Source organism: Dipodomys merriami, unplaced genomic scaffold, assembly GCF_024711535.1.
Source record: "Dipodomys merriami isolate MVZ:Mamm:240054 unplaced genomic scaffold, mDipMer1.0.p SCAF_170, whole genome shotgun sequence".
In the NCBI taxonomy this organism is placed as follows: domain Eukaryota; kingdom Metazoa; phylum Chordata; class Mammalia; order Rodentia; family Heteromyidae; genus Dipodomys; species Dipodomys merriami.
This window is the reverse complement of record NW_027203049.1, coordinates 2,085,595-2,103,389: the sequence shown is the minus strand read 5'-3', so window position 1 is coordinate 2,103,389 and position 17,795 is coordinate 2,085,595. Positions and strand designations below refer to the sequence as shown.

General features: G+C 36.9%; 1 pseudogene; it reads right to left on the bottom strand.

Annotated features, from left to right (window-relative positions):
• Positions 1-10,006: 10,006 nt before the first annotated feature.
• On the bottom strand, positions 10,007-10,102 carry LOC138829382 (U6 spliceosomal RNA; annotated as a pseudogene).
• Positions 10,103-17,795: the final 7,693 nt, after the last annotated feature.

Here is a 17,795-nt window from a genome sequence, read left to right as displayed (position 1 = left end):
ACCTTCCTGTGTATGTGTTGTGTGTGTGTGTGTGTGTGTGTGTGTGTGTGTGTGTGTGTGTGTGTGTGTGTGTGTGTCTGCATGTCTGTGTGTCTGTGTGTGTCTGTGTGTGCATGCAGGGCCTGGGCTCTGGGCCTCACTTTTTTCATTCAGGGCTAGCACTCTACCACTTAAGCCACAGCTTTTTTCCAGGTTTTGGGTGGTTATTTGCAGAAGAGAGTCTCACAGACTTTTCTATCTAGGCTGCCTCTGAATGGCACTCCTCAGATCTCAGACTCCTGAAGAGCTAGGAGTATGAGAGCATGAGCTATTAGCATCTGGCCACACTTCCTTTCTTGGCTAAAACATACTACCTCTACATAGCACCCATCTACAGCTACCCCTCCTACCCCAGGCTTCAGATGAAACATAACCTCCTCCCCTAAGGAAAAAGAATGGGATCAGGTTTGAGTTATACGTTCTTCACACAGTCAGGGGCTGGTGGAAGCTGATGTGGAGGTCAGAGATCTAGGCCAGGGCAAGTAGACAGCTGTTAGAACAGAAGAGATTCGGAAAAGACATCCATGCAGCTGGATGCCAGTGGCTCATGCCTATAATCCTAGCTACTCAAGGCTGAGACCTATGGATCAATCAAGATTCAAAGCTAGCCTGGGCAAACTCTTATCTCCAAAGAATCATGAAAATGATGGGAAGCGGAGCTACTGTAGTTCAAGTAGTACAGCACCAACCTTGTTCAAACAAGTTAAAGATACCTAGGATACCACCTAAGCTCTGAGTTTAAGCCCTGGTAAACACACACACACACACACACACACACACACACACACACACACACACACACACACACACACACACACATCCTTAGCAGTTGCCAGAGGCTCATACCAGAAATCCTAACTACTCAATTGGTTGAGCTCTTAGGGCAGCAACTTAAACCAGTCAAGGCAGGAAAGTATGTGAGACTCGTCTGTCTATTCAGCTACTAAAAAAGATGAAAGGTGAGCTGTGGTTCAAGTGTTAGAATGTTAGCTTCGAACAAAGGAAGCTCAGGGACAGTGCCAAGCTCTGAGTTCCAGCTCTAAGATTTTTTTAAAGACACCCTATACCCCATTCAGGCCATAAATCCTGATTTTGGTCATCCTAGATCTCACCTCTACTCCTACCACTTCCACAGCACAAGTGTCCGGTGTGTGGCTAGCACTGGGTTAAGAACTTACACAAGGGGGACATAGCCAGTTCAAGGATAATGCCCCAGAACATTGAGGCACTGGCCATACCAGTCTCTCATCCCCTAGTTCTCTGGCCCTGGAGCTCAAAGTCTTTGCCTCTGTATTCTGACATCTGGAATTGTCTAGAGGCCCTGCTAGGGTTGGAAGATAGACTTACCTGTGAAAACATATATTGACATTTCCTAGACATCGACCAATGCTTCCAAGCCAACTTGGCCTCACCTCCCATGTAAACCCTGATCATCCTTGCTGGGTTAGCCTTCAGTCAGCTATCAAGCTCGAGTTGGTCAGAGCCACTGGCAACCACCCTTCCCCCACTCCACTGCCAGACTGCTGAGAGTGGGACGTACAGCCAGAGGCCCAGCTGAGGAAAATTACAGGACATCACATGACTGACCTTGCCCCCCCAGAGGCAGGGGAGAACATATGCCAGCTGGCCCTGCTGACCCAGAATCCTCTGGAGGTGTACAAAGATATGGACAGCCGAATTTGGGCTCCAAAGAAAAAGTGGAATATTCAGGTCTCTGACAATTTAAGACTCATTACAGATCCTGATCGAGGCTAAAGGCAAGTATGCAATGGAGAAGGGGCACTATCCGAGATTAGGAATAGGCAGACAGGCACTCACAAAGTGGACAGGGGAAAATGAGGGAAACACACACACACACACACACACACACACACAAACACACACACACACACACACACACACACACACACACACACACACACACACACACACACTAACGGGTAGCTCAAGGCCTCAGGGAGTCCTTGAGCACATGAATATTCCAACCACCGAGAAGATGGCACTATTGTTATCAGAACAACTGTAGACAAAACTGAGAGCCTCTACACATCTGGTGGCTCCTAACACAGCAGGTCATTTCCTACTGTACACATAGCTTTTTCCAGAATTTATTTTTTATTTCAGTTTTCTCAAGGCTAGCATTTTATTGCTTGTACCACAGCTCCATTTCTAGTGTTTGTTGGTTACTTTCAAATCAGAATCTAATGGACAGTTTTTTCTTGGTCTGCTTTCAAACACAATACTCACATTTCATCTTTCTGATTAACTATTATTAATGACATGAGCCACTAGTGTGGCTTCTACTTTTTTCTCTATAACTATCTAATGCACATACTTAGATAGTAATGTAAAACTGAGAGTATAGAAGCAAGATGTACAGTGATGATACTGTCCTGTCAGAAATTCAAGTTAGTTATGTAAATTTCTTAAGACCATAAACAAAAAATACCATGATACAGTGTAAGAGAACTCACTATTGAACATATGAGCTTTAAGAGCCTTCTAATAGATCCATTATTTATTGTTACCCAACATTATAAAAAATGTATGAGGCATTGGTAAAATAGAAGTCCTATGCATGACTACATAAATTCTTTGTTTTTTAAGACACTTGTTTTCATCTAAAAAAGTAGGCCTGTCTATTTTCTTCATGTGATTTTGATGATTGAAGGTGCTTAGTGAGAAGGTCAAAATGTATTAGTAGTCCTAAACTATCAATTCTCATTTTTTCTTCTTGGAGAATATAATGATCAAAGCAATAGTTCAGAATCAGCAAGCAATAGTTCAGAATCATGCTTCTAGTGCAAGTGGATCACCAGTGAGAAATCCTCAATACCATTTTCCACAAAGTTTTGTCACAGATAAAATCTTCCTGCCTTCTCTAGCTGCTTTAACTAACTTGGACCTATTTCTTCATTGTACAGGAAAAGTGTGATTCAACTGATTTCAGTGAAATTTTACTAGAATTACCAAGGATTTACTAGAATTACCAAGGATTTAGATTCTTGTCTGTAATTTGTTCAAAGCTATGTCTCTTTATGTAGGCTACTAAAATGTATTTACTAATTCCAAGTAAATATATAAATTCTATTTCCATCTTTTTTAAAAAATAAAATTTTGTTTGCTCTATCAGTTGATCAGAGGCATGAATTTTGTGGCTAGCTAGGTCATTGCATATCTGTATCTCTCTTCCTTTCTCTATTTCATGGTTCTCATAGATAATATGATTGTTCCATAATTATCCTAATTTATTTTGCTTTTATATTTTTGGTTGCATCATTTCACTTTTTGCTCTGCCATTTCCCAAATCATTTATGTAGAGGGCATTATTTCGTCTTTTCTCATTCCTAGAATAAACTGCACATGAAGACATCACTGGTCCTTATTTTCAGTCTGTACTTTTGAATACGGAGGAACATCTTTCCTCTGTTCTCCATCAATTCCCTACTCTCCAGTTAGAATAATTTTGAATAGTAAAATTGGAAAAAGGATATAAATCAGATATGCAGAAAATTCACTAGATTTTTCTGACCAGTTCAACCTATGTGAACTATTAGGGAAATACATGGAAACTTCATTCCCATTGGCACTCAAAGTCTCTGGTGAGGCAATTCTTAGGAAGCTGAGGAACAAGATGAAAAAATAAGGAATGTTATCAATTGCAAGACAAAAATTGGACAAGGATCCAAGTAAATTTCTTCATTGGGCTGCTGAAAATATTCAGCTTACTACAATGTGGAGACTACTTTCCAAAAAGGCCACTCATGTGAATACTAGGGATGATGATGAGTATACCCCTCTTCATCAGGAAGCCTACAGTGGACACTTAGACATTGTCCGTGAGTTGGTGGCTCAAGTGGCAAATGCAATAACTGTAGATGGCTGGACAACCCTGCACAGTGTATATATGCAGAATAATACCAGAGTGGCTTCTTTCTTACGTCATCATGATACAGATACCAATGCCCAAACTAAAGTCCTCTTGCTGCTGAGAATTGAGATAGCAAAGATACAATGGACCTCTGCCACTGACTGGCTCTGTTGGGACGATGGAGGACACCTAGTGGAGGAACTGGAACAGGTGGGGAGATGGCAAACAGACAACTCACACAGAAGAGGAGTGAATGCTGAGTGTGATTTATTGCAGAGGATAACATGCTTTTATAGCTAAAGTCTCCATGAGAAAGGGCAAAAAGTTACACAATCTTGCTGCAAGGCTTCATTTTTAGGTGTTCACCAGCTGGTCGCCTGATCTTGTTTTTTGGATTACGAGCTATGACAATAGGCACTTGTTTTCGGCTTTACCTCTATTTTTTAAGAAATACAATTGGTTTTGATGTTTATCACCTATTAACCATTAACCAGAGCACACGGGCAAGGTGCTGGACAGAAAGGCATGAACGCTAGTACTTTATAGTTACTTTTGTTTAGTTTTGTACTTTATATGTTTCAAATCTTTTTTAAGCAATTGTGCTTCTTTGACATTCTTTAGAGGGTCCCCAATTTGTGGCCAAAATGATGATATTTAGTATACTTAGTTAAATCTGGCCATATATCAAATTTAAGCTCATAGTGTCTTTTCTGTAACCCTTTCACATAATCGTTTACTCTTCTCCATAGAGGCCTTAACTGTCTCATAAGATCTTTCTTGTTCCTTCTTTGATAGTAAGTACCAAGGAGACCTAGATCTAGCAAGTCTCTCAGTAAATGAAAGAGAGTAATAGGAAGTTTTTTCTTCTAAGTAGTTTTCCCAATGGTTGCCGTACTTATCATACACAACTGTAAAAGGCTATGGATTTGGTGGAAGTCTTTGGGGTCCTCTAGATAATGGAGGATCCCACCATTTTCCTCTGATAAGCCATTTCCACCTTCCATCTACCAACTTTTTAAGAATCTTATTTAGCTTTTGGTCTAAATATCCCTCTACATCTTTCTTATCTACAGGATATCTATATGAGTCTATTGTATATGCTTTAGGATTAAAGGGAAGTCTCCAGTAGCCATACACTCTTTTTGATCTAGCCGTGCCTACAGCTTCCTGTAAATCTCTTACAAACAATTGCTTCTGCTGAAGTGATGTCATGAAACCCCCAATACTTTTATATTTACTTATGACTTGTCTAATAGCTTCCACAAGAGGGGCTTTTACGGTAGCACTTAACTCTGGTGAGTTAGTCATATTCTCAGGACACTCATCGGATGTTGGAGTCATCAACACTTTTAAGAAAGAGCCTTGAATAAGGGAACATTGAGCATGAGTAAGTAGAACAAGCAGCAAGAACAGTAAAAGATTAATAGGCACTCCTATACAGCAAAGAAAAGCAAAACAGGAACAGAAACACATCTTTCCCAGGGGCTTGCCAGCCTTTCCAGGAGGTAGGCCTCTTTGAAGCCCCATTCTCTGAGGTAGACTTCAGTGAAGTCCCATTCTCAGAGATAGGCTTCTTTGAAGCCCCATTCTCTGAGGTAGACTTCGGTGAAGTCCCATTCTCAGAGATAGGCCTCTTTGAAGCCCCATTCTCTTAGGTAGACTTTGGTGAAGTCCCATTCTCAGAGATAGGCTTCTTTGAAGCCCCATTCTCAGGTCTGAATGCAGGTGTTCCATGCTAAGCAGACTCCACTGGAGTAGGCATGGCATTTGCCCCTTTTTTATATATTAGATGTGCCAGAGAAATTTCTTCTCATATAGAGAAGATGGAGCAGAAGACTAGTTTGAAGAGGACTGGAAAGACAACAAGAATACATATAACAATAAGTATTATGACTTCAAATGTAATCAAGTAGTGCCACCAATCTAAAGGATTAAGACTTTTTAATCCTCTCTGTAAGTCTGCTGCCAAAGAATTTATCCCCACGGTTTCCAAATGAGCTTGACTAAGGGCTGAGATATCTTCCTGTAGCTGTCCTATCTCATGAATTAAGCTATTGTCCTTCCAGAATTTTTGTAAATGCACTTTGGTAACTTCCCAATCTAAGCTCTCATTATAAGGTAATGGGGTAACACAAGTATATTTAAATGACTGATGACAGCTAGTTGCCAGCTGGGTTTTTAGATTATTGACTTCAGTCCTTAACTTTAAGACTACTTTTTCCAAAGCCTCTATTTTGTTTTTTTTTTTTTAATTTTGGATCAATAATTTTTTGCTCTGTTAATGTTAGAGAAACATCCTTATTTAACTCATTAACAAAATGTGCCGGGCCTTTTCAACCAGCTTCTTGATCTTTCCCCATATAGGTGGTGTTGCGGTTTTTGTTAAATTAGCCTGTGGTGGTGATAGAGAGAGAGTCTTTATCTTCTGCTCCAGTTTTCTCTGCTGATGTATTTTCATTTTCTTCCTGTCTCTTTTTTGGGCCCAAGAAAGGCCTGATGAGTCTGTTTGGGACCCAAATGGGGGATTCTGCATTCTGTGGGAAAACATAAGCATAGCCTCTCCCGGATGTTAACAGGATGTCTGGCCCACGCCAGGTTCCAGTAAGTAGATCCTTCCATTTTAGTAAAGGAAAAGTTGTAGTTTTTCCCATGCCTCAATGTCTCATCATTGGGGTTATTCCTTGCTCATCAGCATTGAAATAATTAAGAACCAGTAAAGCATGGTTAAGAATGTAATGGGGGAAGTATTGCTTCTCTCCTCCCTGTCTAATTCTTGTCAATTGACTTTTTAAGGTCTGATGAGCTCGTTTTATGATTGCTTGGCCTTGTGGATTATACAGAATCCCTGTTTTGTGCACGATTTTCCATTGTGCACAAAATTTAGCAAAAGCATTGGAGGTGTATGCTGGTCCATTGTGAGTTTTTATTTCCTTAGGAATTCCTAGGTCTACAAAGGCTTTAACCAAATGTTGAATAACATCTTTCACAGCCTCTCCAGAATGGGCTGTAGCAACCATAGCATGAGAATAAGTCTTTATAGTAACATGGACAAAGGAGAGTTTCCCAAATTTTGTTACATGGGTAAAATCCATTTGCCACAGAACTCTAGGCTTTAAGCCTCTAGGATTAACTCCCATTTTTTGTGGATGAAAAACTTCCAGGCATGCCTCACATTCCCTTACAATTTGTCTTGCCTGTTCTCAGGACACTTGAAACATCTTTCTTAAGGCATTAGCATTCAGATGGTGTAGTCTATGACTTTCCTGAGCTTCTTCTAAAGCTGACATTACGTGACTTTCCTTAGTTAATAAGTCTGCTAACTTGTTCCCTTGAGACAAAGGTACAGGGAGATTACTATGCCCCCTGATGTGTCCCACAAATGCCTTTGTCGTTCTTTGTTGTAATAGCTGTTGTAATTTTATTAATTAGTCTTTTACTTTAGAATGACCAGTAACTAGGGCTGTTTCAATGGCAGGAAACAAGGAAACCACATAGCGCGAATCTGTGTAAAGGTTAAACTCCTCTGAATAATTTTGAAAGGCTAGCAGAACTGCAATAATCTGTTGTGCAGGTACAGTTGGGTCAGAAGATATTAATGGTGGTTTTGTACTGCAATAAACCACAGACTTTCCGCTAGAAGATCCATCTGTAAAAATACTTAATGCCCCTCCCAAAGGTTCTGTAACCAAAACCTTTGGAAATATCACAGGGGTTTCAGTATAAAAGGATGTTGGGACATATGAAAGCTTATTTTACCTGTGTAAGTTAATACAGCAATTTTCCAATCATCATCAAATCGTATCAAATGATCTAATTGTTTCTTATAAGGGATAATAATGTTAGGTATTTCTTGGCCAAATAATTCTCTAGCTCTTAATCTAGCCTTTAAAATCAAATTAGCACAAAAAAAGGGATATGAAGCAACTATTTTTCCAGGGTTATGGGAATAATGGATCCATTCTAGTATCCCATCCTGCCAAAAATATCCTGTGGGAGTAAAGCTTGTAGCCAGAATTTTAAAGGACCATGTTTGTACAATATTAATTTTCTGTATTTTAGCTGTATTCAATGCTTTTTCTACCAATTTTATACAGGATAAGGCGGCAGGAGTTATTTTCCTGGTAGATTTAGGATTAGGGTCTCTGTCCAACATTTTCATCAAAGGATCTAATTGTCCTGTAGCTATTTTTAAACTAGGCCGAATCCAATTAATATTCCCTAATAATTTTTGGAAATCATTTAATGTTTTTCGTTTATCTGTTCTAATTTGTGTCTTTTGAGACATAATATAATCATGTCCAATCACTTTTCCCAGATAATTTAAAGGTCATTCATGTTGAACTTTATCAGGAGTTATTATTATCAAACCGAATTTTGTTAATTGTTCTACCATATCCTGTAATATTTTTTCTGTCTTTTCTCTAGTTTCATCGGCCATAAGTATATCATCCATATAATGAATAATATATGCCCCTGGATATTTTTCTCTAATTTGTTCTATAGCCCTTTTCACATATTGTTGACATAAGGTAGGGCTGTTTTTCATGCCCTGAGGTAGCACTTTCCATTGGTACCTATTATAAGTTTGTTTAAAATTAGCCGAAGGGACACTGAAAGCAAATCTCTTGGAATCTTCTGATTGTAATTTTATTGTAAAAAAGCAATCCTGTAAGTTTATTATTATTATGTATCTACCCTGTGGGACTGCAACAGGAGAGGGTAGACCTGGTTGAAGGGCTCCCATGTTATGCATGGTCTCATTAATTGCCCTCAGATCTTGTAATAATCTCCATTTTCCTGACTTCTTTTTTAATGACAAAAAATGGAGTATTCCATGAACTGGTAGTCTTTTCTATTCTTCCTTTGACTCAATTGTTCTTGAACTAAGTCCTGTGTGGCTTCAATCTTTTCTTGAGTTAGGGGCCACTGATTAATCCATACAGGATCAACACGTTTCCATATTATTTTGTCAGCATAAAGCTGTTCGTCAGTGGCCCCTATGAAAAATTTTGCTCCTTCGATGAGGAGTCTATTTGTCCTATTTTATTTTCATGTCTTGCATGATGTCACTGCCCCATAAAGAAAAGGGCAAGGTGGGAACAACGTAAGGTTTGAAGTGGCCTTACTGCCCTTCACATACCCATTTGAGTCTCTGAGCTGACTAAGCTACATTAGAAGCCATCCCTAATCCAATTAAGGAAGAAGAAGTCTCTTGCACTGGCCAGGCCATAGGACAATCTTTTCCAGCTATACAGGATCTGTCAGCTCCTGTGTCTAAGAGTCCTGTTATTTGTTTTCCATTGACTTTAATGGCCTTGTAAGGCCTTTTATCTGTAATTTCCTGAATCCAGGCTACAGTATCTGTGGTGCCAAACCCTCCTTTTCTGTTTTGAGTCAGTGTGGGATTAGGCAAGTTTAAATATGAGAGTAAAATATTTGGGCAATCCTCTGCCCTTTATTAACTTGAATAGTCTCTTTTAGAGACCTTATCATGACCTTTATAGTGGTAGGCCTGTCTGAGTCTATTACACCTGGTAATACCTCAAAATTCTTTTTATAGTTTGAGCCACCAGCGTCCGGCAACACCAATACTTACTGTAAAAAATTCATGAATTCCGTGGAATTCTTCCAAGTGAATTGCCTGCATTGGATGTCAAAATGTATTCAAGAGTTTTTGTATACATGTATAATTATTTCTGCAGAGTTTGTGAAATTTTAATCAGAAATAATTTTAACTTATCTATTTAAATGAATAGTACAGAAACTAAAGTATTTCTGGTGCTTGTCTGAAAAAGAATATTTTAAAATATTCTATGTTTGTATAATGTGTCCTTTCAGATTGCATTCCATATAGATAGTTTTAGATTCCTTTTTTTCCTAGGTCCTAATATTATTTTTCTTTGGGATAAAATGACAATGTTGTCTAATTTCAAAAGTTTTGTAAAGTTTATGGTATGTAAACGCCTTTCTGAGGTGAAGATTTAATACACTGATGTCAAACTAAATTTAATTATATGAATTACGTATGTTGTTACACTTGTTATTTTGTAATCAACTTTTTAATAAATGTTTTTCATTTCTTGCATCTGAAGAAAGAAAAATACGGAATACTTCACAAATTTTCATATCATCCTTGTGCAATTGCCATGTTAATCTCTGTATTGTAATTGGGAATACGTGCTGCTGAAGCATGTAGTATCTTCCAAATTTAAGCAGTTAATGATGCAATCTTTATACAGACTTATATCCACCGTTGCCTACTTGTAATAAGGAAACTATATTGTTCCTGACAATGCTACTGATCTTATTTCCCTAAAATTCTGTGAATAGTGGAAAAAAAAATATATTGTTCATCTTAATGCTCACATTTGCAATTTTTTTTTGTCAATGACAATTTTAAGTCTTTTTCATTTGGAATTTGATCATACTTTCAATAATTTATTGCTAGGTCCAAAGGTGATGGCTTTTTCATGTACTAATTGATCCAACTGAATTAGCTTTGTGGAGCTAATGGATTCAAAGTAAGCCTTGCTTAAGAGCTACTTCTAACCTTCTGCATTTGACATTTTCCCAAGTGAGGTCTTACTGGCACAAATGTCTACCTGACCCTTTATTCTTCTTCCATGTAGGAACAGACCAATCAGAATATCTTACCCTGACACCATAGATTGTTTTACTTGAACAACACTAATCTTACTTACAAGGGATCATAGAGAGATGAACAATTCAGTCATAACTGTTCAGACTATAAGGTATTTTATCAAAATATAATTGTTTATTATATCTAACATTTCAAAAGTAACTAAAGCCAAGAAGGGGAAAAAATCGATCATATTCATGATTACTTAATATCCTGGCCTGTCTACCATCCTACCAGGTAGGAAGTTACACTACTGCATTACTATCACCAAATATTTTCATAGTTGCAGGAGAAGTCCAGATGTTTCTTCTCATTATTAGGCCTTAAATTGGTAATGTTTTCATCACAGTGTTTTCTCTTGCCTACAGGCTGTAAATCTACAAATAGTAAATCTTTAGGTGCAACTCTATCAAACACTGAGGTAGAGATAATGTAATAATACTTTAAAACAGAGTTGCCTTTGATACTGTAACCACAACAGAACAATGCAAAACATATGTCTTTTTTCTTATATTATATATAGTTATATATTTTATATTTATATGTGCTGATTTTATATTTCACACAATGAAACTTACTAGAATTAGTTGATAATTTCACAAATAAATTAAAATTTATTTATTGCAATAAATAGAATTGGAATACAAATAATTAGGTTTAAAATGTATATTAGAATATAAAAAGTATTAACGCAGTGTCTTTGGTATAAACTTGTGATACATTCAAACTGTTCTTGGTTTTCTGAATTCACATGGTAAAAAACCAATTTTGTTTTCCTCTAATCTATAAGGGATTTTACTCTGCTTCTCTGTTTATTGTTTTAATTCACTGATTCCAAACTGTTTTTCTCCATATTTCTGAAGCATTCCTACTGATTATGCTCAAATTTTTCTGATAAGATGTCAAACAAATATTATTCTTCTGCACGACCCAATGATTCCTATGATCCCAGGTACCAGTTACCTGCATCATCAGATAACAAGGGCAAGACTTCTCACATAGGCCCATGCAACATGCAACAAAGTAATTGAAGACCCATTTCAATTTCTCATTTCCTATATTTCAGGGCCCCAATTCCTTGAGATGCAGGATTTAGCAGTAAGCAATTGTGAAATGCAAGGCAACTTAAAATGAAAGATGAGATCACAAATTTTGAGAGTATGTACTATGATTCAAACATTCAACTTACAGATGGCCAGCCCATATCAGTGAGCAAGTTCACAAAGTGTCATAAGATTATTTTTAATACCCCTCCGCTATGATTAATGAAAGATTTTAGTCCAGCATAAGTGGGCCAAAAAATAGTTCCTGGAAGGATAGATCCATAATTGGTCTACCAAGATCCAGAAAAATTTACTTAGAGTTCAAATGTAATTCAGAAAAACATTGAGAAGATCCTTAGTGCTGCAAAACACTGGGACTTCAGTACAACATGGTTCAGTGGTATAAAATGTCACTCTCAAACCAATGATAATCTACATTTAATCGACTGAAAGTTATTCCTTTACAAATTAACTTTTTAAAATCACATTCGCCAAAATAACATTTGACAAGTAGATGATACTTAGTGACATTACAAGTTTTTCATGTGTAGGGAGCAAGTTACAATAGAGTTGAATTATTTACCCAGCACTAATGCCAAACACGTTCAACCATTCATTGAAGTCTAGAAATAACCAACCACAATTTGTGTTTTTCAATAGGAGCCTTCCAGAAATGTGTTAAATAGATCAGCCTGCCAAATTTCAAACCAAAATGTTTGCTAATAAAGTAAATGTCATCATTTAATAAGGCACATTTTAAAATGTCACAAATAGTTGTCTTATCATATGTAATATTATGTTTTCCCTATCTGTGTAACATAGGGAGAAATATGACTTTAGGTCTTGATATGGGTACTCATCAGAGATATGACAAATATAAAATCTGTCTTCTATTTCTATCACATTCCTATATAGGAATAAATTTTAGTTTTCTTCTTTTTCCAAAACTTATAGGTAGTAAAAAATATTATACCATGTAAAATAAAACAATCACACCACTGTACAAAGCTATTTATAAAAATTGGTAGCTAGGAGTACATTCTATGCATTTTTTAACTTTCTTTTTGACTGAAGATTAATCTTCCAAATGGATGAGAATAAAATCATGTTTAAGTGCTTCACGTCTCCAGTCTTGCAAATTGTTACTGCAGATGAATGAATTATGGAAATATAAGCTGACATCAGTTCAAGCATATGCAGAATGGAAACTCCATGAAATGTATATAAACCTTTCAAAGTATTAATAGACAGTTTAACAGGATGACTATCAGGAAGTTGAAAACAGAAAGAAATTATAGTAAAGACATAGAATGAATGAAAAATGAACAAGGGGCAAGTACAGCTAGAATACTCAATGTACACATATGATAAAGGAAGTGGTAAATCTGAAATAAATATTGGAGAAGCATTTGGTTGAGAATGATGGAAGGAGTGACTCTGATCCAAGAGCAATGGACAATTAGATGGATATATTTAATTGTAACACACTTGCACAACCTTTTGAAATTCAGTTTAAAAACACAACAAAAAACAAAAACACACAAAAATCACAACCAACCAGAAATATCTAGAGAGTATGAATATTTCTTCCCAAAATTTTAAGCAGTTAATGAAGGGTAGTCTTGGGAAAAGCAAACAACGCTGTCCAAAGAGAGAAATTTGGGATAGGAAAGAATTTTGAACAGATTTAAATAGATTGTCTAAGGTTATAAATCACAATCACCTACATCTCCTGCAAATAGTATCTTTCTTCTAGGAGTTCTCTGTCTGAACTGGATAATCCAGTCGTGAGACACACTTGATAGCTTGTGAAGATAGAATGGAAGAAACAAGATCAAGAACGCATTACTCCACTGGAGAGAAAACAATCCTCCATATTTTCTCTAATCTTTCTTCACTACTCTTTCTTCATACTTTTAAGTCAATTGATTTTGAATTATATTTTTCCTTCTTTCCTCTGGCAAAGTAATTGGTCAAAGTAATTCATTAAATATTATTTGCCATTTTCTTCTTTCATGCTGATTAATTGGCCAAGCGAGTCTATGAAACTTCCCTCTTGCACTTGGTTGCCATGAAACAACATCTATGTCAATGAGAAGAAGTGTAATGTAAAACTTTGTCTCCAGAAAACAGTCCAAGAAGTTGTGATCACAAATATTTGGCTGTATTTTTTCTCTTACCTTGAAAGTCTTCTTGTGTCTAAAGTGCCCACAAACATAAGTACTCCATCACTTTTTGGTTCAATCAATTCTAACCTAAAAGATATATTTTGCTAAGAAGATGCTTAGAGGAAACTGAAAAATACTGCAGTTTTATCTTATATTGTAAGACTCTCCTTAGATACCATATCAGGAACAATGAAGTTATTCTATGCAAAATTATTTCAATAGATTATTTTTCTCTTTGTCTTGAATTTGTTCACCAAGATGTATGGAGGAGAGTAGAGTTAAATCACCTATACCTAGAAAGACAGTGTCTGTTACAAAAGGTCAATTCTTCTATGTCCTGCTTCTATGTCCTCCTCTTAGCTCTTGCCTGATTTCCAATTAATCACAGCATCTTGGCTTCAAGTCTAGTGAAGCTGAAGGACTATATGGGCTCCACCACTGTTAAATCTTCATGATTTGTCTTTGAAAACTCTTTAAGTTGCCTCATTTGGATGTGGAATGTATTTCCATGTCTCCATTCAATCTGTTCGGCATTGTAGTGAGCCAAATAGGCTCCGTAAAATCATTTTAGTTAGTAAAAATATTAACACAATTTAGGGCTGGGAAGTTGGCTCTTTGGTAGAGTGCTTGCCTTGAATGCCTGAGACCCTGGGTTTGATTCCTCAGCACCACATAAGCAAAAAGAAAAAAAGCCGAAAGTGGTGCTGTGGCTCAAGTGGTAGAGCACTAGCCTTGACCTGAAGACCTGAGGGACCCAGGCCCAGAGTTCAGGCCCCACGACCGGAAGCTCCAAAAAATATTAATACAATTTATATAAAATTTTTGGACTCCCTTCACTGCTAAAGCCAATACGCTTAGCTAGGGCTTCTAAGAACTACGTTTTCTTACCTTTTCCATTTGCTCAATTCTTTTCTGAACCCAAAACATTTTGGCTTATGGAATAAGAGAAGTCTTCACTATCTCATGTTATTAAAGATATTATTTTTTGTGAGCCACTTAGAAATGTGAAATCATTGGTTTGAATTATATAATTATATAATTATATAATTACATAATTATATAATCAGATTTTTTTCTGTTTCACTGCTTCAAGTGCAAAGACATTGTGGAAAGTGTTACAAACAGAAATGTGTAAACCCAACACCTTCTTGCATTTTGGAGGGCACTTTCTCCCTAAATATTTTGACTCAAATTATCTTTTTCAGAGAATTACTGTTTGGTAATTAAAGGTAAATTCACAAATTTTGATGTCTTATTTTTTAAGAACTTGAATTTAAATTCCAATACAACCTTGTTTCACACAGTGAGAATATATTTCCTGGGTAAGGATGATTCCAAGGGAACCAACCGTATTTACAGCAATGTTTCTGAGGTTTGTTTAGTGTGAAATAGAGCCATCTACACCCACATTGCTTCCTCTCTACTAAGTCTCCATGGATTTCTTTGCATGAAAGCCTATTCTCCCAGGAAATTTTAAATTTTCTTAATAGGCTAAGTTGTTAAAAATTTTGAACAATTCAAATTTACCTGTCATACTTTAAAACTCTTGAAATTTCTTTATCAGAACCGCGAATTCACCAATCCTAATTCCACCTTTAACATCCAAAAGTTAACATGCTCTTTTCATGATATAGTGTCCATGCAACTATTATTTTCCAGTAGCTTTGTACTGCGTATATATAGCCATATAAGCTGATGCTAAGCAAAATGAATTCCAAGATATGGAACCAGATTTTTTTATTTGTGGTTGTTGTTTTTGTTGAACTATGTGACTTGTTTTCTTTGGGTTTTTCCCCTATAGTTCATTCCTGCTGTATTTGATTTTGTATTGTGTATGCATTTACCTTAAATAGGGAAGGGAAGAGGAAAAGCAAAATGGTGAGACAAAAGACAAAGGGAAAACCAATGCAATAGCAACACTCACAAGACAATATGTTGGAAATGTACCTTATAAACTTGTGAGGGGTGAAGGGGTGAAGGAAAACTGTGAGAAAAATGAAGGAGGGGTAACAAGTTTGAAATGTTTTTTATTCACTACCTTACAATTACTGTAACCTCACTGTACATCAATTTGATAATAAAATTGAAAAAATAAGCTGCGTACAATGTAATTTCACTGTATTGGCACAGTAAATATTATTCTTTAGGTAGCAATATTTTAAAAATCAATTCTATTTGACATCTAATTCAAATTGATTACCTCTTTTTTACCAGAGGGTCATCAACGTGATTGTTATCCAACTAGAAAATATTTTCATAATATACTTGCCGAATTTTTCAAAAAAGAATAAATTTATTACTTTCTTATTCTAAAACAGAAAAACACTTTAATGCTATGGAAACCCATAACTTTTAAAATTAAATAATTTGTTAAGAGGACAGATTATATATTTGCTTCAAAATTCATATGACAAATAACTACTCATAATTACTCCTTTTTAAATTCTCAACATTCCATATGTTAGAGATTCAAAACAGTACTTTTTTGCATGTTATAAAATTCTGCAATAGATGCAGTTTCCAATGGAGTGTACAGATAGAGAAGTCAATAGAAAAATAGCCACATTCTGGTAGAGGATAAAACTATGAAGCATCTGTAATAATTCATCAAGAGTAAGCATTTTTTTATCAGAGTAAGCTGTTATTTCTATGACTATCAATCCCAAGATTTATGCCATGAAGTCATCCTAGCCCAACAGTTTCCAACTTGTAAGGGGCACCCTAAAATTCCTTAATTCATATCATGAATAGCTTATCTCTATTGTGAAAAATAATACACCTCTGCTAATGTGATGCCCTCCGTGTTCTGGAAAGAATACCACAATAACCTGAGATGCATAATTTTTCCTCCACTGGTATTCTTGAGATCAGATCACTTGCAAATATTATTTATATTTATACTTTTTTAATTATCATAGATATTCAGGAAGCTAAGATTGGAAAATTATGGTTCAAAACCCACCCTGGCAGGAAGGTTTCTTAGAATCTTATCTCCAATATACTTCTCCACAAAAGCCAGACACAAGTGGCACTGAACTTGAAGTGATAGGGCATGAGCCTTGAGCATAAACAGACTCAGAGGCACTGTCCAGGCCAAGAGTTCAAGCTCTAGGCAAACCAATAAAACAAAAACAATGTTGAGTACAAACCCCAAACCTAGCATTTTTCTCAATGTATACAGAGGCACGTAAATAAGGAAATGGCTTCCTGTGTTACTTAGAGGTTGAAAAAAGAAGATGTCACACAACTACTCTCTTCATACCATTTTAAACCAAACCCTCAAAAATTGCTGTTTTTCTTTTTTTTTTTTCAGGTAAGGGGTAGGTTTATTCAGTAGGCCTGCTGGGACCAGGCAAGGTTGGCACTCCACGTGGCTGGGAATTAGAAAGAGCTGGAAAAGAGAGGAAAGAGCTAGAGCAGAGAGAACTAGAAAAGAACAGAGAGAGAGGTAAGAACAGAGAGAGAGAGCTAGAATAGAACAGAGAGAGAGAGAGATCTAGAAATGAACAGAGAGAGCAGAGAGCTAGAAAGGAACAGAGAGAGCGCCTGGGCCTGTGGTAGGCCTTATCTAGGGTATGGGCGGGGAAAGGCGTGGCCACATCAAATTCAGATGTGACCTCTTCTAGGCATCCCAGTTGCCTAGGTAACGCAGGTACTGGGTGGAGACTTTGCTGTGAGGAGGGTGGAGTCTGCTAGCCATCTAGGGGTGGACCTTACATTCCAGCCTTTTAATAATCTTGAAATAGGGCAAGGATTCTCTCTGGCTACTTCCTGCTGACAAGGGGCATGGACAATAGGGGCAAAAGGCTGGAATTTAGTCCCCTCCCAGAAGGCAGTGAGCAGTAGCTGTCCCTTGGTGGATTGAGTCCTTGGGTGAAGTCTGGAGAAGTCTCATGAGCATTGAGCGGCTGGAAAAAAAATACTAAACGGCAAATAAATGGCAAGAGGAAGGACTTGGGGCTGAAAATGTTGGTAGAAATGTCCCTACCTACTTCTGACATCTGGCGACTAAGTAGAGAAGTCAGGTGACAAAG